Source organism: Rhipicephalus sanguineus, chromosome 4 (assembly GCF_013339695.2).
Source record: "Rhipicephalus sanguineus isolate Rsan-2018 chromosome 4, BIME_Rsan_1.4, whole genome shotgun sequence".
In the NCBI taxonomy this organism is placed as follows: domain Eukaryota; kingdom Metazoa; phylum Arthropoda; class Arachnida; order Ixodida; family Ixodidae; genus Rhipicephalus; species Rhipicephalus sanguineus.
The window spans coordinates 136,507,761-136,528,958 of NC_051179.1; positions in this window are offsets into that span (position 1 = coordinate 136,507,761).

Here is a 21,198-nt window from a genome sequence, read left to right on the forward strand (position 1 = left end):
GGCGGGGCTTGACTTTCACGTGCGAAGTGCCGAAGAATGGGCAGCTGCGTTTTTTGGATTTGCAGCTGTCGTTTGAACAAAAACACGTGTGCTGGATGTTTTCCCCTAGGACAGCGAAGCCGCTCCTAGATTACAGCTCAGGGCACTCCCGCTTGGTGAAGAATGGCATAGCGCTGACTTGCCTAAGATCTGCTTTGGACAGGTCATGCCCACATCTCATGCAGACAAGTTTTTCGCGCAGGTGAAAAGACTGAAAGACGCCGGGTTTCCTGATAATGCCATAGCAGGGGCTTGCGAAAAAATCAAAAGATCCTTTAAGCAACGGCCGGTAACCCCACCAGACAAAGATGAACCGCAGGAAAGAAAAAGAGTGGCAAAAATCCCGTATGTCCACTGGCTGTCGCACGGCATGAAGAGAGTGGCTTCACGATATGGGGTTGATGTCGTGTTCTCCGCAGAAAATAAGGTGGGCCACATCTGCCCAGCAGTAAGTAAGAAAATAGACAAGCCACAACATGGTGAAAAAAGAGGATGTGCCATCAAGTATGGAAGGCAGTTTGTTCCTTGCGCACGTGGTGTTGTCTACAGAATACCACTGTCGTGCGGCAAGGCATATATCGGGAGAACAGGTAGATGCCTGAATGTGCGTCTGCGAGAGCACAACAGCTCATTAATAGGAAGGCCGTTCACCCGTCTGGCGCTGCACTGCAAGGGGTGTGATCAAGGTAGCTGCAAGCCTGCTTTTGATCAGACGACAGTAATCTACAAGCACAGGGGCTCCGTGCAGAGGGAGATTGTAGAGGCCTTCGTCATCCAGAGGGAGGGGCTGCATTGCATCAGTCACCCCTCTATCAGTTTGCAGGAGGGGGAGACAGCCTATCTAGAACGTCACTTGACGTAGGCAGGCTGAGCGCAAGATTTTAACTTTTTAGGTTTTTTTGGTGTCGACTCGTTGGGTTAGGTATGATTGCATAGTAGTATTAATATTTCTTTCCTCAATAAAATTTTTCAGTTGCTAGTAGCGCGTCGTCCCGTGTCCATCTTCTTCATTGTGTACCGTATTATCGCGCCCTTCCGTGTATCATGAACCAACACCAACTCGCCCAACTTTTTACCTTACTGGGTTTGTTGGTATATAGTTCTCAATTATGCACCAACAAGCCTTACCAATATTTTATGATTAAGGGGGTTCATTTATATTTCAGTGCCGTTATCATCGTTTGTGTTCCGTCCCTGTTATTTTTTTTTTGTTTTGTTTGCCCTAGAGTGTGTCAGAATTAAGTGATATAGAACCTGGCATACGTGTCCAATGCCTGAAAACAATGCTTGCCCGCCTTTTCTCGAACAGCGAATCAGCACGCACTGAAAGCGGCATTACGTCAATAGCTAGAAAGATCATCCGAGAATACAGCCACAGCAGTCAAGCATGTAAAGGATGAAATATATATTTCGTGACATTGTGCCCAGCGAAACGAGACGTTCATAAATGAAAGCGGTGAGCGCGGTCGTCGGTTGATGGACCCGTCGGTGACACCCGTCGAATTTTATGCATGCGCCATCGTATGTTCCAGCTTTATCGTCGGGGCTAGCGTAAGTTTCACAACGCATTTCACTGTACGCTTCGTGCACGCATTTATGGCAGAGCATACCAAACATTCCATAAGGTTTTCGTACAATAAATCTAGGCCTGTGTCAAGCGAAAACACGTGACGGCAGTTAAATCGGGTATCCATAAAAACAAGTGCGTGTGTCCATATCATGCTGTAAAGAGTTACAAAAGTATACGCCGTGAAACAAGAAAAGTGCGTGCTCCACCGTAAGAATGCTAACGGTATTGCACCACACTTTAACATGATTTTCATTTCCACTTTGCATTGGGTCCTCATGATAGCACCCAATAGCAATATCCAGAGACACTTCACTGACTACACACAACGTGTTCATCGCCACTATCTTTTCTTCAAAAGACACGCGGTTGAGACTTGTACGCACATTGCCATATCGCCAAAATTACGGGCCTATCTGCCTGGCAGGCAAGGGGGCAAGTAAACTTGGTCTTCTTCAGAAAGACTTTAAACAAGGAGGCTCTCACAGTAAAAAAAAATGACACTCAGCCTATTCTGAAGGCTTCTGCGAAGTCCCTTGCTTTGTCAGGGACATGTTTTGTTTAATACGTGACAATTCAACGTAGTAGAATCATAGCAGGATCTTCATACTCATCGTATTTACAAAGCCAAACTGAGACTGTGAAGTTTGCTGATGGAATGCACAGATGAAGAACAGGATAAATGTGGCTGTACTTTCCAAAGTTGACGGCAATTTCTCCATAATGTTATGAAACGCTGCTGTGTTGTCGCGGCATAGAGTGGCCCCGCCTGTACGATCTGTTTGTGCAGCGTCTTTCTTGCATTCAGACAGCAGTTTTGAAAAGCAAATTAGTGCTTTGTATACGAATGATCACGTACAGTTCAGAACAAACTAATGCAGTCGTGTCTCTCTTTCTCGTTATATATATATATATATATATATATATATATATACATAATATATATATATATATATATATATATATATATATATATATATATATATATATATATAATATATATATATATATATATATATATATACAGGCAGGACGGATATGGAAAAAGTGAGGGCCGTTTGCTAATATTTAAATATTTACACGTCAGAACAAAGATTTATTTGTACAGCGCAAGCTCTTCTTTGTTCGCGAAGATACTGAAGATATTTTTCCGGCTGAGTAGTCGTCTGCTTGTCGGGGAATGCAAACGACAATGTCTGCGAAAATCATTGCTCCCGCCTGTTGCGAGGTGCGAGCTGCAAAAGCATCATCAGCTTCTCATATTTACGGGAAGTTGTGCCTCGCTAATGGACTTAAAGTTATGAGTGAAGGAAAGGTCAGAAAATAGGTTCGAGACATCACAAATGGCCACACAAATGTGCATGACAAAAAGCCGAGTGGCAGGTCCAGGATCGAGACCAATGAAACCGTGAATTGCGACCGGGAATTGCGATTAGATCGACGACGGTCAATTAGAGGTATGTTGGATGAATTTCCTGTTTTCAGCCGCACTACAATTTGCACGATTGTAACTGAAAAGCTCGGATATCAAAGTGTGCAATCTAGGTACCAATTAAGCTTACCGACTAGCTCAAACAGCAGAGAAATCTCCGTGGCGAACGTCTATGCTGACGGCATAAAGAAACTGGTGCAGCGGTACCGAAAGTGCTTAGAAGGTAACGGTGATTATGTAGAAAAATGAACTAGGTTTGTACTAAAGTAATCCCGCCAATAAAAAATTGTACTAACGAATATTTATTTTACGGGACTAAACGGCCTTTAGTTTTTGAATAGTCATTATATATATATAATATATATATATATATATATATATATATATATATATATATATATACATATATATATATATATATATATATATATATATATATATATATATATATATATATATATATATATATATATACAGCTGACTGAGTGAACGACGCATGCCCCCCCCCCCATCAACTCGCGGAGGAGTTGATACGCCTTGAAATGTCTTCAATTCTTTATGGCTGAACCAAATACCGTACAGTAAATGCTAGCACTTGGGTTCTTCAGTATTATTGGTAGGTGCGCCGCTCATGGTACCCTTGCGTAAATTCTTAAAAAGTCCAAGATTGAACGCAAGATCTCAACTTCGACTTATGAAAAAGATGCCCAAGTGCTTCATTTGGCATAATTTGGGAAAACACCGCGAATCATTTGTGAAACGGAAGAGCGTGGTTGGAACCCCGAATCGTTAAATCAGACCAGCCTAAGACGACGAACAGGTGTCGGCTTCTTTCTCTATGACATCCAGTATCTGGCGCTTGCACTGGCCTCCAGGGAACGTCGTTGTAGGGAAGCATGGGCACTGCGCCTTTTCTCCTTTTTTTTCTGGCGCTTCTGAGCGTCTGGAACACCCCGATGGGAGGCGCACCTCGTGACCACGAAAACTGTTGGTACGCGTGAGCGACGCAGAGACGAGGCGTGTTGTTGAGTCTCGGTACCAACTGGCTTTATTTCTCGGCGAACTGGTTTTCCTTCTCTCCCTCTCTGCGCCTCCTTCGTGCCTTTGTTACGGCGCAGAGGGAGGAAAGAGAATGTCGTTCTCCCTCACGCTGGCAGCGCCACGGCTGCACCGCGGCGCATTTAGAGTTCACCACAGTACTCCCCCCCCTAGTGAGAGCACGAGCGAAATGAAACGCGGCTACAGGTTGAGGCGATTTGGCGCACCTGTCCGTCTTCCACTGCGTGTGTGATATTTTTCAGTCACTGGGGCGTCCGTCGCTGGTGTGGGATGTGGCGCTGTTCGGCAGGTTTCAGGTGGAAGGGCGGAGGTTGCTGTCGTGGACTGGTTGGTCTCCATGTGTGCCGGCTTAACTCTGTCCAATGACACCACTTCCTGGCGGCCATGCCTTTCGATGGTAATTGTTTTTCTCCCGTGGCGGAGAACTCTGAAGGGTCCGTCGTACGGTGCTTGTAGTGATCTTCGTACTACATCGTTGCGCAGAAAGATCTGGCTACACGACTCGAGTTCGCTGCTCACATATATGCTTCTTTCTGCGGGCTGTCGTGGAGGTGTCGGTCGAAGTTTTGTCATGATGTGACGTAGGCGAGATGCGTTGTCGCCAGCAGTAATGTGGGTTTGTTGTTGGTCAGGCACAAAGAACTCTCCAGGCAGGCGCAGGGTTGTGCCGTAGACAAGTTCTGCAGCGCTGCAGCCGACGTCCGCCTTGAAAGCAGTGCGAATGCCCCAGAGTACAATGGGCAGTGCTTCGACCCAGGAGTGTTCTTCGCTTGCCATGAGTGCGGCTTTCAACTGTCGGTGGAATCGCTCAACCATTCCATTACTCATCGAATGGTAGGCAGTCGTTCTGACGCGCGAAGCACCGATGAGCTTTGTTAGACTGGCGAATAATGCGGACTCGAATTGGCTTCCTCTGTCGGTTGTAATGGATGATGGCACGCCAAAGCGACAGAGCCAGTGACTGACGAAAGCACGGGCAACAGTTTCGGCTGTGATGTCTGGCATGGGAACAGCCTCTGCCCAACGCGTGAGACGGTCAACACAAGTTAGCAGATACATTTGGCCCTGACAGGGTAGCAACGGCCCGACGATGTGCACGTGTATGTGGTCGAATCGAGCATCTGGCCCGGGAAACGTCTCCAACGGTGTCACGGTGTGACGCTGTACCTTGGAGAGCTGGCATGCGAGACACTCACGAGTCCATTGTCGGGAATCGCGGTTGATGCCGGGCCATACGAAACGTGTCGTTAGGAGCTTTTGCGTAGCTCGGATTCCCAGGTGTGACATCTCGTGTAGCGATGCGAATACCTCGCGACGGAAGTGCACGGGCACAAATGGTCGTGGCTTGCTAGTAGACGTGTCGCAGCAAAGCCCTTCTGTACCTGGCAAGGGTAACCACTGCAGGTTTAGTGACGTCGACGTTTCTTGTAGGCGGCGCAATTCGTCGTCATCCCGTTGAGGAGCCGCCATTTTGCTGAGATCTATTCCTGTGGGACAGGTTATGGCGCTGACCGGGCTGCGCGAAAGGGCATCGGCGACAGCGTTGTCGACTCCTTTGATGTGGCGGATGTCCGTGGTAAATTCAGATATGTATGACATCTGCCGCAGTTCGCGGGCTGTATGGGCGCCCCCCTCAGCATTCAGTGAACGCAAGGCATACATGAGAGGCTTGTGGTCCGTCAAGACAAAGAATTCGGTACCTTCTAGGTAATGCCGAAAGTGCCGGATTATCGCGTAGACGGCCAGCAGTTCGCGCCCGAAGGTGCAGTACCGCTGTTCGGTGGATGTCAGTTTCCGGGAAAAGAAAGCGATTGGTCGCCACACTCCTTTGATGAGTTGTTGAAGTGCGGCACCCACAGCTACGTTCGATGCGTCGACCATGACGCACTGCGGAACTCCCGGTTGCGGGTAAGTGAGAAGAGCGGCGTCGGCAAGACGTCTCTTGATCTCTTGGAAGGCCGCTTGGGCGCCCTCCGTCCAGAAGAGCTCCTTAGCGGCATCCTTTGTATCCTTAGCGGCACCTTCGTGTCGACAGCAGGAGGTGGAGAGGCTGTAGAATAGTGGCACACTGGGGGATGAAACGGCGGTAGTAGTTCACGAGACCAAGGAACTCACGGAGCTGACGTTTAGTGTTGGGTTGTGGGAACTGCTCGACAGCTTTAACCTTATCTGGATGAGGTTTAATTCCGGAGCTCGAGATGACGTGACCATGAAACGTCAGCTTGTGCACCCCAAACTCAGACTTGTCCGTGTTCACCAGTATTTCATGCTCTGCCAGGCGCTGAAATACTGATCGCAGATGCACCTCATGTTGATCTGGTGTGCTGCTTGCGATGAGTAGATCGTCGAGGTACGCATGACAGAAGTCGAGGCCGTGTAAAACGCCGTTAATAAAGCGCTGGAATGTCTGTCCGGAGTTTCTCAAGCCGAAAGGCATGCGGAGGAACTCGAACAGGCCGAATGGCGTTGTTATCGCCGTCTTCGGGATGTCTTCTGAGGCCATGGGAATTGGATGGTAGGCACGTACGAGGTCGATCTTGGAGAAAAGTGTCGCACCATGCAGGTTGGCCGTGACGTCGTGAATATGAGGTAGCGGATAACGGTCGGGCACGGTTGCTCGGTTGAGGGCTCGATAATCCGCGCAGGGCCGCCAGTCTCCTGGTGTAGACTTTGGCACCATGTGTAGTGGAGATGCCCAAGGGCTAGCGGATGGGCGGATTATGCCGAGCTGGAGCATGTGGTCGAACTCCTGCCGTGCTACTTGCAGCTTCTGGGGGGACAGGCGGCGTGGGCGTGCGTAAACCGGGGGCCCTGTGGTGGAAATGTGGTGACATACATTGTGTGTGACGACTCCGCCGGTCTGTGGCGGCCGCGTCAGCTCAGGGAACTCGCGTAGGATAGCCGTAAAACGGGCGGTGCCCGGGGGTATCACGAGCGTAGCGCTGAGAGGCGGATGCTTAGACGGCTTTCCGCACACTTCTGCTTGTGAGAGGGGATCCTGTATACGCCGGTTGCGTACATCAACAAGCAGTCCAAAGTGACGCAAGAAGTCCGCTCCCAGGATAGCAAATTTTACGTCAGCTACCACGAATATCCACCGAAATGTCCTCTTGAAGCCCAGGTCCAGCGAGAGTGAGCGGTGCCCGTACGTCGGTATCGTCGTGTTATTTACAGCTTGCAACGGTGACGAACACGGGCCTTTGCGATCGGCTGGCGACGCCGGCACAAGGCTCACTTCTGCGCCAGTGTCGACCAGGAAAGGAGTGCCTTTCTCGCGATCAGTCAGGAAGAAGACCGACGGGCGACTTTCCGCTGAGCCGGTGGCACTTGTCGCTGTCAGTGCTGGCTCGGCGCGTTTCCCGATTTCTCGCACGGCGGCACGCATTTCCGTGCAGTATCACCGAACTTACGGTGGTACCAGCACAGCTGCCGTTGTTGTTGTGTAGCACTCCGCCGTGTGCTTTGACTTCCGCTTGACTGCAGCGCCGCGACGGTGTCGGCGAGGCGAGAAATTTCCGCACGAATCTCCAACAAGGCGGGAGAGGGCGAGGCTTCGGCGAGCACCGTGGCAACTGCTGGCGTGGCGACGGCCATGAGTCGGTCAGCCATTTCGGCGATCTTGGAAACGTCCGTCTCTCCAGAAGCCGTGACGCCTATCCGCACGGTTGCGGGCAGTCTTTGAAGGAAAAGCTCCTGCACCAGGCGACTGTCGAGACCTGCTGTGCAGCCCGCTAGTTGCTGCATGTGGCGCAACAGTTGGCTGAGTCGGCGGTCGCCCAGTTCGGTCTCGCGTAGCAGCTGCTGCAGGCGCTCCGGCTCCAAAGGGGTTAGACGGCGAATCAGCGTCTCTTTGAGCACTCGATAGGCATCTTCGGCTGGTGGGGTAAGCAGAATGTCGCGCACCTCGCTCGCTGTGGCAGGTGGGATGTTGGCGACCACGTGGTGGTACTTGGTGTGGTCGGCGGTGATGCGGCGGGCGGCGAACTGCGATTCTACTTGGGCGAACCAAAGTGCCGGGTCGCTGGTCCAAAAGGGAGGAAGCTTCACGTCTAACACAGCTACTGTCGGGCTGGCGACGGCGTCGTGGTGTTCCATGTTCGGCACTGCGGGTCACCAATTGTTGGTACGCGTGAGCGACGCAGAGACGAGGCGTGTTGTTGAGAGTCTCGGTACCAACTGGCTTTATTTCTCGGCGAACTGGTTTTCCTTCTCTCCCTCTCCGCGCCTCCTTCGTGCCTTTGTTACGGCGCAGAGGGAGGAAAGAGAATGTCGTTCTCCCTCACGCTGGCAGCGCCACGGCTGCACCGCGGCGCATTTAGAGTTCACCACAAAACGCATCGGGAATGGGGCGCATTTGGCATTGAAATTTATTTTTGACGGAATTTTTCTGATGTATAGACACCCTTAGTCGGTTTTGCATGGTGTCGCTGAGAGAGAGCTTTTATTCCGGAATCAGAAACACTTTCACATCTACATGTGTCTGTTGAGGAAGTACACTCATTCGACATATCTTTTGTACAGCGCTGTATAACACATTCACATGGGTGCGATGTAGTCACGTTCAAGAGGTGTATTTGCATAGACAAAAGTATATAATCAGGTAGTGTGAAACACAAAGCAAATCAGTTACGCTTGTCGCGAAACCGTTCATCACCACACGAGTTTCAGTTATTACTGCTGTGTGTTAGTAACGTTTCTGCGTTTCTGTAACAACGAAAATTTCGTGCTTAGCCGAGTGAGTAATGCACCCGGCTTTTGAACGCGGGGACGAAGGTTCGAAACTCATTATCGCCAATATTTTTCTTTCAATTATTTATGTTTTATACACTCAATTTGTTAGCAGTTCGCCTCAAGTGAACGCGTGTATTTACGGCCAGGGTTACTCACTTGGTCCGCAGAGAAATTTTTACTGGTTTAGTATTGCTCGTCACAAGACAGCATAAATCTCTGATTTTTATGGAGAAGACGAGGATAACGCAATATTTATGGTGCAATAGAATTCGACGATATAATCCCAACAAATGCCTAACTCTTCCCCTCTAAGTATTTAATTGGAATATTGGAAGATCACCTATTACAATTAGGAATTAATAATGTAATTGCAACAGATGGATCCATGAATGATAAGAGAGCAGGCGTGGGTATCTTCTCTCAATCATTATCCTGGTCATATTCCTTACGCCTTCCAGATTATGCTCCTATATTTGAAGCGGATTTAACGGCAGTTATTTTATCCTCTCGAAAACTTCCAGCAAATCATTCGACAGCTGGTATAGTGACTGATTCGTTATCCGTGTGTTCATCCCTCACTTGAAGTTCGGAGTCAGCTATTCTAAACACATTCAGATCTTTAATGCCCACAAACATTCACATAGTGAGGTTGCTGTAGGTTCCAGGTCATCGCGGTATATTTGTAAACGAGATAGCTGCCTCACTCGCGAGAGTATCGATTGACGGCCCCATTTTGGCTGTTATGGCTCTTCCAGCTTATGTTAGAGAGGCTAGATTCAGAAAATTTTCTCTTTTTCAAGATTCACAAAAGATTAAAATACCGAATTCATAATATTCGAACTTGCATTTTGCATGGGATAATTAATAGTGTCCCACACGTAAGTTGGAAGTATCCATCACTAAATTACGATGCCGCATTCTATCGCTTAATTTTTACTTAAACAGGCCTGGTCTGGTGCCATCCCCTTTGTGTCCTAGCTGCAACGAACCCGAAAATGTCGACCATTGTCTACTAAGATGTCACCGTTTCAAAAGTAAAGAAAGTGCTTTGAAATATTATTAAAAAATAGGAATACCATAAATAATCTAAACATATTCTCATTTGGAACTGCTCCATTGAAATTTAGTAACAGGCACGTCTTCGGGACCCTCTGCGAATTCCTGGGTGACACAATGAGGTTACCTTCCTAATTCAGTTTTTCTAAATTTGTTTCCATTCCCCCGTAAACAAAGCTTTATTTATTGCTTTATTTTCTTTTCTCCTATCACGGCAATCACGTTATTCCATTTGAAAAATGCAACTTTTCTGTTTCCCTGACTTTTATTAATTGTCACGATTTGCATTACCGCAGGCTTCTTGGTGAATCCCCCGTTCTGGGTGTGAGCCAAATGCAAGTAACAAGCAAGCAAGCAAGTAGCAATGCTAAGCAAATATTTGCTCTCACTTTTCTTTAACATAACGCTGCCATCGTGTGAAATTTTTACGCGGAAAGTAAACAACTTAGCAATCACGGATAATTTCGAGCAGCATCCGCATATATACTCATATAGCGCCCAATACGCGCGCATACCGAGCGAGCTCGCGCAGTAGATTACAACACAGATGAGATATGACAACATGCCTGGGCGGCAAATAAGAAGAAAAGAAATAGGCGCCGATGCGGTTCACTTTATATTTCCTGTGGTCAATTACTTCTCCAAATCGTGAAAGGCGGCTTTTAGCTTTACGTGGTAAATATGAGTTCATCTCAATGCACACGTTCATGACTGCTTCATGAGATAATAAAAAATGAACGAATTGTTGTTTTTTGCTCTTCTGGAGAAGAGGAGAAAGTGAGGTCTGTACTTCACCCGATGGCCAAAATCAGCCGACCTTTAACTTCTTACGGTCATATCAACTGTACATTACTTTAGCACAGTTATATTAACTCTCTGGTAGTCTCAGGAAAGTCTCAGCCAATGGCAGATACACAAACGCCACCCAGAGAGCTCGCAGTGCCTAGATGGCAGATACTTGATATTAGTCAAAGCTCCATCAGTGGCCGTGCAAAAGGCAGCGACCCGTCTGTGTGTTCGGCGTACCGGTGAGCTCCCAAACGCTCAACCTCCTGCATACGAGACGTATACTCTACCGCTTTGCCACCGCTGTCGTAACTGAAGAAATTATACAGCAAGCTCTCTAGTAAAATTTTCTCACCTATGAAAGCGGTTGAACCTAGAGTATGTCGAGCGTAGCGGGGATTTGCTTGCTTCTAGTAGGGCAAGACAATTGATTTGCAGAGATTTAACTTCATTGCATGTCTTGGTCTAGGTAAGCATGACGAGAAGTACACGCGCTTGGACTACACGCCTCTACAGGAGAGTCAACGAGTTGCACTCTAGGACAGCACATAGATGCTATTCGGCGCCATTAGCGCTCTGTGCATGAAGGCGCAGTGCAATGGCACGAAAGTCACCTTTAGCCACCATTCGTTATCGCGAATATGGTCAACTAGTGTGTCGAGAAAGCTCTTGCGAAGGCGTCGACTTTGGCTGAGCTTGAAGGTAAGATTTCAACGAACAGTCATTTTCTAGGTTTGTTACAGGAGGAGTAGTGCCGTGGCTTTAAAAGTAACGCTGACAAAGCGCTGGCGGTAAACAGTTTTTGAGTAGTGTAAACTGCTCGACATCCGTGTGTCCCTCTTCTGCAATTCATATAAAGAAAATAAATATTAGCGGACTTACCTATTATGGTGGGCTCACAAAGTAACAGCGGCATCGAGAGCAAGCCCGTGATGCCCCAACACACTGCCACCATCTGAACACCAATGTAGTCGGCGACAAGCACTGTCTTGATTGTCGCCAGGTAGCCCTGCTGGGCACCAGCGATGAACGTAACCACTGCGACGGCCGCAAAGCTCACCACGTGTGGCATCAGTAGAAAAGACATCGAGATTAGTAGAAAGCTACTAGAGCCGATGAAGCATCGCCCACTCGGCGTCCTGGCCGATATCAAGGGAATCACGAGGCGGCCAACAAAGCCCCCCGCGCACTGACAGCTGACGAGTACGGCGGCGAAGTTCAGCGGTATTCCTTTGTCTTCGGCGTAGTCCACAACCGTAAAACTGAGAAGAGGAAGCGTGACATCAGCAGCGACTAGGGGCACTAATATTACATAGAATGTCGGCGTCCGAAGGACCTCTAGAATTTGCGAAATCAGGTCGACTTTCTTCTCCACGTCCCCAGGAACGTACACGACTTCCGTGTAACCCACTTCTGGCCCACATAGGCGATCTTTAGCGCCCGTAATTGTGGTTTCGGTCATTTCTTCCATTGCCTCTTCGAGTTCAGTGTCTAGGTTTCGGACGTCATCGATAGGAGGCTGAACTGTAGGACAAAGAACTGCTTCGCTGACTTTTCCCACGCATGTCCCTCCTGAAGGATGCCTGACTATGCCACTTCTCTGCCGACGACGGCAGCGATGCAATGTAACTGGTCTCGGGTGTCGTAGTAAAAGCGTTAGAGGAACAAGATTCAATGCAACGCCACCAGCCAAAAGCAAGGTGCCTCCTAACCCGTACTTTGCGGCTATGCTGGACAGAATAGATGGACCGATGATGCCTGAGAGCGATATTCCTAAATACTGAATTCCTATGGCCAGACTTCTGTACTTCTCAAAGTATGACACAGTGTAGATTGATGTGGCGATTGAGATGACTCCGTACCCAGCTCCTGAAATACAAAAGTGGGTTAATTTAGCGATTTTGTTAAGGAATATGGTGTCGAATCAATCGATAACATCAGCGTTCGGGCATGTCCAACCTTAACTCTCCGATTGCGCACTACAGGCAATGACTGAGGATGGGGATGAACACAGCACAGATTTCCAGCTTCCCTATTTATTTGAACAAATCCTCGGCAAAATTTGCACAAGCTGTCGTGAAAACTCCTCAGATCCGGTGATATCAACCGAGGTACCACGAAGCGCCGCTATATTTTGCCAGATCTCGCTAGGGTTTTGCTCACTGTAAAACAAAGTAATTACTATAAATTTCCTATTCTCCTCCCTCTAGCTTACGCGTTGTACATCGATACGACTGACCGTGTTTTCTGCACCACTATGCGTAAAAACAGACACGCTATCCCGATGCTGTCATCCAAACAACTACATGTTATAAAGCAAATTGCCTTATGTAATGTAACCTCTAAATTCCAGATTTGTTGTTTTAAATCGGACCGCACTTTCGAAACGTTTTTCAATGCAAACATAGAAATAAAAGCGTATGTAAGCATTAAAAATGTGCGCAGCTTGCACTAGCGGTGCAGGCTGGAACCACCTGCGGAGTTGATGCTCGGGACTCCCGAGGAATAACCTGTCCTTCAAAAACCATGTTTCTGCTTTGCTTATACGACATCGGTGTGGCGGGAACATGTCACATGACTAGGGTTACGTGATTCTGGCGGGAACATGTCACGTCACTAGTGCAAAGTAGTTTTACGTCACGTGACAAGTGTTACGGAATTTTTGCGCGGAAATGTCGCTTGAGAAGCGTTACGTGACTTCACGTAACGTGATGAGTGTTCCGTGATTTTACGTTACGTATCTAGCGGTACGTGATTTTTGCGGGTACAAATCACGTGAATAACTTTACTTGAGTTTACTTCACGTCAGACTAGTCCTTTGATGTTGGCGTGAATATATCGCTTGACTAGTTACGCGATTTGGCTGAAACATGTCACGCGATTACCGTTGCGTTGTGTTACGTCGCGCATTGCAGCGTGAATATGTCACGTGACTAGTGTCACGTGATTTTTCATCACGTGCCTTGTGTTACGCGGTTTGGTGGGAAAATGTCGCGTGATATTGCGTCACGTGACTAGTGTTACCTGATTATGGTGGGAACATGTCACGTCACTAGTGTTAATTACATGAGTATAAGCGACATGCCTAGTGTTACCTGATTTCTCTCTCTCTCTGTGAGGTTGTTTCTCTGTGTTCCTATCTTTTTCTGGCTTTCTTGCCTTTCTTTCTCTATTTCTCTCTTTATCTTTCTTCCTCTCTCTTTATTTCTCTCTCTCTCTATCTGTGCATGTGTTCTCTCGTCTATCAGAGTTTTTGAATCCCACGCCGGACAAATTGGCGCATGGGTTGTGGGAACGAAGCAGAAAATGAAGAAGAGGAAGAGGACGAAGAGAGCGCGTGCCGGTTCATGGTGATGGCATTTTCTGTCCGCACTACCCGGTGCAACGAAATGCTTAAACAGCTAGCTCCACTGTTAATAATTGAATATCCAATCATGAAATGTAGTACCTCAAGCCTTTGACACCCAGATATCTCAATTGTTTTGCTACCAGCCTTCTAAGCCGCGAAGAGAACACGCGCCGATGTCTTTGTTTAACTGATTTATATTATTGAGATAGTGGTCAGACTTTCTATATCTGATGCGTTTTTTGTGTGTGCAACGAGTTTTCCTGGTACCTTCGTGTCCACGCAAAAGATAGCTGATATTTGAGACTTGTTTTTTAGCCAGCAATGTATGTGCGCTCTATACATTGGGAACTAGGAGTCTTTTATGCGCATCCAGTTTTCATGATGGAGTTCCTAAAACAAGACCGATTGGATAGTTATCTACATCATTGAGCTTGTAGAATGTGTTTGCTAGTTGCTACTTGGCCACTACTACTTTGCTAGTAGTCTGAGAAGCTTTTTAGTGATTCCAGGTTGGAAGAAATGTAACTCCCTATTTAGAATACCTTATGTCTTCTATAATACTTGATCAAGTTTAATGAAACAAAAATCATTCTGTTTTTTTACGATCGCAGAATTTATTACAAATCTCATTAATGTTATTGTAGCGATCAGTGACTTGACCTCCGCGAATGTTGGGGGTACATACGTCATTCGGGACAATCTCTAAGACACTCGTTTGCATAAGTCGGCAAACTCACTCATGAGTCGACACACTCCGACTCAGTGAGACTCAGATCGAGCCGTAAGCGTGAGTCTAAGTAAATTCGGGTGACTAATACTTTGGTGAGCTTGAGTTGGAGCGATTCCGGTTGAGATGACTTTTAGTGAGCCTGAGTCCGAGTGAGTCCAGCTGAGTAAAAATTTGGTGAGTCTGAGTCCGAGTGAGCTTAAGGGCAAAATATATTTCATGAGTGAGTTTGAGTGAGGTCCACATCTTTTGAAGACGCATGATGAGAAGGATAGACTGTTGGTCTAGGTGGTTATTCATTCTGGAAACAAATAGCGCAAAAAAACGTGGGACTAATAGAATAAAGCAACAGGACAAGCGCATACTAGAAACTTACCCTTTATAAGCTCACGTGACCAGACGGCACGTGAGCTTATGGAAGCTTTCTTTATTACCAAAGGTGGTGATAACTGTGTGGCTAAACCTTCTCTTGCTTTGAACAAAGTTGAGATAGGGTATCTGGATGCGCACATCTGAGGCTTCTGAAACCTGATGTTTGTGTGGTTTGCTTGGTATAAATATGTTCGGTTTTTAATAAAGGTTCAGCGGTTAGTATGCGCTTCTCCTGTTGCTTTCTTCTACTAGTCCCACGTTTGTTTCGCGCTATTTGTTTCCAGAAAGACCTATGCTCGTTGCGAAGTAGTAATTCCATTAAATGGCCTGCAAGGAGTCCTGATGCCCTGCGACTCCATCTCCGGGGGTCGCCTCAAGAGGAAGCTTACAGTACAACACAAAAAAAATATCAGAGCCCTTCCAACTGTTTGTGAAGAGGGAAGATCAACGAAGCTGGGAATCATCTGGACTACGAGGCATCGCGCGTGCGTTTGCCTTCACGTGCCCGATCGTTGTCAGTGGCATTGGCTCGACGGCGACGCGTACACTCGCTCTTCTGGTTAAGCTGACGTTCGTCATATAGTCGAAACCCGCGATAACGAAATCCCGAGGGAACGAAATTCTCACCGCAACGAAATATTTTCGGAGCACCGGCGAACGCCCATAGGAGTCAATGCATTTCGTAACTCGCGACTACGAAAGATATTCATACCGCAGTCCCTCATTAACGAAATTTTTGAAACACGAGTGCGGAGATAATCTACTCTCGCAACATTAATTACATTCCAAAACTGCTGAAATGCATTCATGCTACACTTAAATTGTGCAAAACTATCGCTACAGCGCACTTGAGCAGCAGCCGCCATCATTGTTTACAAAAAAACATAAAGTTGGCGACAATTATGATGATGATGGCTTGCCGAAACATCTGCTCGTTGTCGCGGACTACGTAGGCAAATCCACATTCCTCATGGAGTTTCGTTCGTTGGCTTGGCTCTGTGTTTGGCTTTGTCGGCTTTGCGCGCACATGGTCGCGTGTGTGCAGCCATTTGTGGACCGTTTGCTTGGTCGCTTGGTGCAACGTGATCTGTGTGTTGCAATTGCTTCGTCCGATTTCGCTGCCTGCGAAGATGCCGCTTCCAACGAAAAAGCGGAAGTTCACCACGCTGGAAGATCAGGCTGCGATCATCAGTGAGGTGGAAAAGGGCAGGAAAAAAATGGACATCGCCGAAGAATTCGGCGTTGCGTGCAGCTCGCTGTCCACGATTCTGTGCTGATCCGCGCTGATCCAGCAGAGCCGGAAGGTTCGCCTGTAGGCGCACTTGATGACGTTACTGGCGACAGCGCAGTGCCGCCGTCACTGACCAGTGCATGGGGCGAACTAAGTTGTGCCGTGGCAAACGAGATTCCCGATCGAGAGGCATGAAATTGCTGCATGGTAAGGCTCGCCAAAGCAAGCTTGCTGACTTTTGTAAATAAAATGTGTTTTTTGTAAATTCCATGTCTCTTTTGCCGCAGTCTCGCGCCAACAAAATTCCCGCAAGAGCGAAATTTTGTGCTTTCCCCGCCGATTTCGTTATTGCGGGTTTCAACTGTACTGCCACTGCTCTTCTTTGGAACGCATGACAGGCGTTCGACCCATGGCGAGTCCCAAGACAAGCTGAACACGTTGCTAGCGAGATGTCTTACGTCACGATACAACGGGAAAGCGCGATTACTTGACGAGACGTAATGGAAAAAGACTATGGCGTCTTATTAAAGGCAGCCACCCAAATTGCATCCCGCGTACTAGCGCGAGCGCGCTCACGTGGCTGCCAGCGTGAGCTAGGTGACGTAATGAAGAAGAAAAACCTAAGGTAGTGCGAAAATCGCGGTGAACTGCATGCTTCCTACAATCCTAAGTTTGAAAACGGTGCCACGCGGTGGCGCGACATATCTGTCTGAATTGAGGTACCCACTCCTATTTCCTATCAATAAAGTTGATAGGAAATGGGATCCTCCTCCTCCTGCCTACAAGATAGTGCCACCTCACCTGGACAAAGCGTGTCAGCACCCTTTGTACAGGTGAGAGCTATACTGGGTCGAAGTCGTTGGCGCGGATGCCACCTATTCTAAAGGTGCCGTGCCAACATGATGACAGACACGCTCGTAAAAATGCAGAAATAAAACGAACCTGAAAAATATATTCAAAGCGTACTCCGAAACAACATGGCGGTTCTCTCGGTGTTGTTGCCACCCGAAATCTTGCCCACATGAACTCCTTGATCCTAAAGTCACTGGAACGGGAAAAGTACCGCGTTCTTTTTCTCTTCGCCGCCGCGCCCTTTCGGCGGCTTCGCCACATAAATGGTCCAGCTCGCTCGCCTCGCTAGCGTCTTCCGGCCGCCGACGCACTGCGCTTTGAAGGGCGATTGTTTTTATAGCCTCAGAAAAGCGTGCAGGAACATTAGGACATCCCGTATCGTTTTGACACTTCATCGCAAGCCTGTTGGGGCATCGAAGAAGGACTGGGTGCGGCGCCGGCTGCGCTTTCGGGAGCAGCAACCGGCGGGAAACGGGCAAAGCCCTCTTTGCTATTCCCAGTGGGAAAAAGGATGCCAAGCGTCGGGCTGTGCAGCTGCACAGAATACGGCGCGAAAAATTTGTTCCCACGACTGATACCCGCCTTTGTGAGGCAAGCGTTTCATTGAGAATTCGCAAATGCTGTTTCGGGTAATGTTGGCGTCTCCGCTGTACTAGTGCAGCTTGTTTCGCGTGGTTGCTGCAGAAGGTTCATGCACAATAACATTGCCGGGCAGCTCTTAATTATGTTTGGCATAAATGACGCCTTCGGGCTCACATATAACGATCAGTGCGCCATGAAAACTGACTGCTACAGATTGGTATTGCGTGACGTGACTGAATGGCGAACATAAATAACTCTGTGTACCATGAAAATAATGACACGCATGTAATGTAAGGCCTCATTTACATGCCACGCTCATTCTGCACTTGTGGCCGGTTCGCTGGCTTGATATGCACCAAAATCGGTATTGCGTGACGTGACTGTATGACGAAAATAAATACCAGGTGTTAACATGAAAATAATGGCATGCATGTCATGTATAAGGCATGATGTATACATGCCATGCTTATGGTGCACCCGCGGCCGGTTCGCTGGCTTGATATGCACCAAGATTGGTAGCGCGGGACGTGACTGTATAATTGTGTCTTTTGTGTCAATCCGGCAGATCCCACGCATTGTGGGAATCAATCTAATATGCGAAGCAGCCAGCAAAGAGCTGCCTATATCGCCTTGTTCGTCTTTGAGGCAGAAGAAATCATTCATGTCATGACACTATATTCACTCATTCACTATATTCACTATATTCAATCATTCACTATATATCGCATGTTTGTCATGCATGCATGCATGTAGAATCTGGTATATACAACGCATGACCTGTAATATATGATCGTCACGCACCCACGTCATGCCATACCAAATTTGGTATACATCCAGTTAACAAAATGGCCGGAAGCGCACAAGGCAGTGTATTGTAAACCATGCCGTAGATGTAATGCATGTCATGGTTTTCAGGTTACCACCTGTCATTCATGTTCGTCATACAGTCACCTCGCGCTATACCAACTTTGACAGGCACAGCGCCTGTCCTGTGCCTTCTTTTACTTCGTCGTCGTCTCGTGAGCGCTGTTTCAACCAAGATCAACCAAGACCAACTTTGGTGATTATCAAGCTACCGAACCGTCCGCGAGCGCACCATGAGCGCGGCAAGTACGTGATGCTGTACATGACATACAAGTCATGATTTTCATGTTACCACCAGTCACTAACGTTCATCCTACAGAAATATCTCGTCATATCAATTTTGGTATATATGCATTTCACTAAACGACCACGAGCGCCCTGAGGCCATGTCAAGGTAATTATGTTTTACAGGGTATGCCTGCCATGATTTGCACGTTATGACCAGTAACTTATGTTCGTCATACTTGTCACTCCATATCAATTTTGGTGTGTATCACGCTAGCGAAGCGGCCGCGAGCGCACCTTGAGCGTGACATGTAAATCATGTCATACATGTCATTATTTTCATGTTACCACCTGTAGTTTATGTTCGTCATACAGTGATGTTATGCCACACCAAATTTGGTATATATCCCATTAACGAAACGGCCTGGAGAGCACGTAGTCATGGGCGGACGGACGGACCGACGGATGCCTGCATGCATGCATGCATGCTACATTCAAACTCGTAGAAGTTCGCTAAGAAATTATTCGCATTTAATAAATGCCTACAGCCGAGAACGCAGTTCGCATTTCTTTATCGCATTAGTACGCGTGCGTGCGCGTGTAGGCAAGTGAAAACTGTCGCTATTTCTTTCCTAATCAGTTAGAGAACAACGCTATGCTTCATTCGGGGCTGCAAAAGCACACGCAATGCGTAAAACATGCGTTACTCTGCGTGAAATCAACACCACGCCGCCGAAGCTTCGGCCGTGCTGGACCAAATATGGCGGCGGGCAGGACGGTCGCGGTACTTTTCCCGTTCCAGTGACTTTACTTGATCCTAGCTCTAAACGACATCGCAGTAAAAAGAAAAAAAGAAAACACGAAGCCTGCGCGGAACACGCAGCGCAATCACAGCGGCAGCTGGAAGGGCAGCCTTTCTGGAGCTCGCTGTAAACACTCTTGGGGCGACTACTACATTAATTTTGCAAGGTACGCACTGCGCCATAAACCAGAATTTTGCGAAGTAGGTAAGTATCCATTATGCCATCATTCTTCATTCCGCTGAGAAGCGAGGTACCCGCTATACAACTGCACGGCATTATGCGCACTTCCTTCATGCTGTGGCTGATGACGATAAATAATTAGGGGTGAACACTTTGTAACGGATGGAAACTCCAAACCAACCACTCGTTCCGCAATTCGCGTTGTGTGACGCCTAGCTATTATTTAACTCTTCTGCCACGCTATATTACGTCTGTTAACGTGATTCCTTGCCCGACATGACGGATGCACAGGGTGCTTTTGCAAAGGCGTTGAAGCACCGGCGTTGCTCTATGGTGAAACAATTGACTGCGACCAGAGGGTCTCTGTTAAAAAAAAAACAAACTTGGAGGACGTTTGAGCTTCGCCTTCAAGAGTAGAACGTGAGAGCGTAATCGGGCCCCGTACTGATCGTCTTCACAATTGCTAGCCTAGCTTCAGTTCTCGGAGCATGCCTCAATCGTACCGCAATGAAACGAACGACTGTGTGCGCAACATTGGTCGTTTAAAACTATCCTAGAATGCCTACTGCAAGTACAGTTGTTAAGTGCCCAGTACGCCTTCTTTCCTTTTGCGAACCAGCGAAGGGCCCACTGCACCTCCGAAATGCAGCGTGCGAACCTACGCAGCTGCTCACTTCGTTTATGCTTTTGGTGATGGTGATAATTAAATATTTTTTAGCGTTTTCTAATGAACGGGCCTTTAAAACACCCGCTCGTTCTGCAATTCACATGTGTTGACGCTTGCTGCGGTTCTACCCTTCTGCTCACGCAATATTACATGCGTGTGAATGTCATTAGTGGGAGACTCCTCCCACTAATAACATTCATATCGTGTTTTTAACACGAAAGTGTTCTATGCCGGGGTCCACCAAGACTTCAGTGACGTATTTCCGTCACGGAAATGACGTCGCAAAAATACGCACAATCAGATGGCAAAGAAAAAAAAAGGTACCGTCAACGGGCGCCGAACACACGACCTCTCGGTCCGGAACAACAGATGCCGGGCACGCTATCCACTGCGCCACGGTCACAGACTCTGGAAGCTTTACGAACGCGCCTTTTATATCTACAGCTCTCCCGGTCGGCTGGGTGGCGTTGACCTCTGGGAATGGTAAAGTAAAGTAATTCGTCATTGCTGTGGCCTCCTCGACTAGCACCTGCAACGCGTTACGCGTCCGTCCCATTCGGCGCGTTTTCAATAGAAGTTGAATTTTGTCAATTCCTTAACACACCGCGAGGTGGCGACCTTGGCCGAAGCGTCGTAAAAGCGTCGGCCTTGCTCAGCATCACGCTAATACAAACCA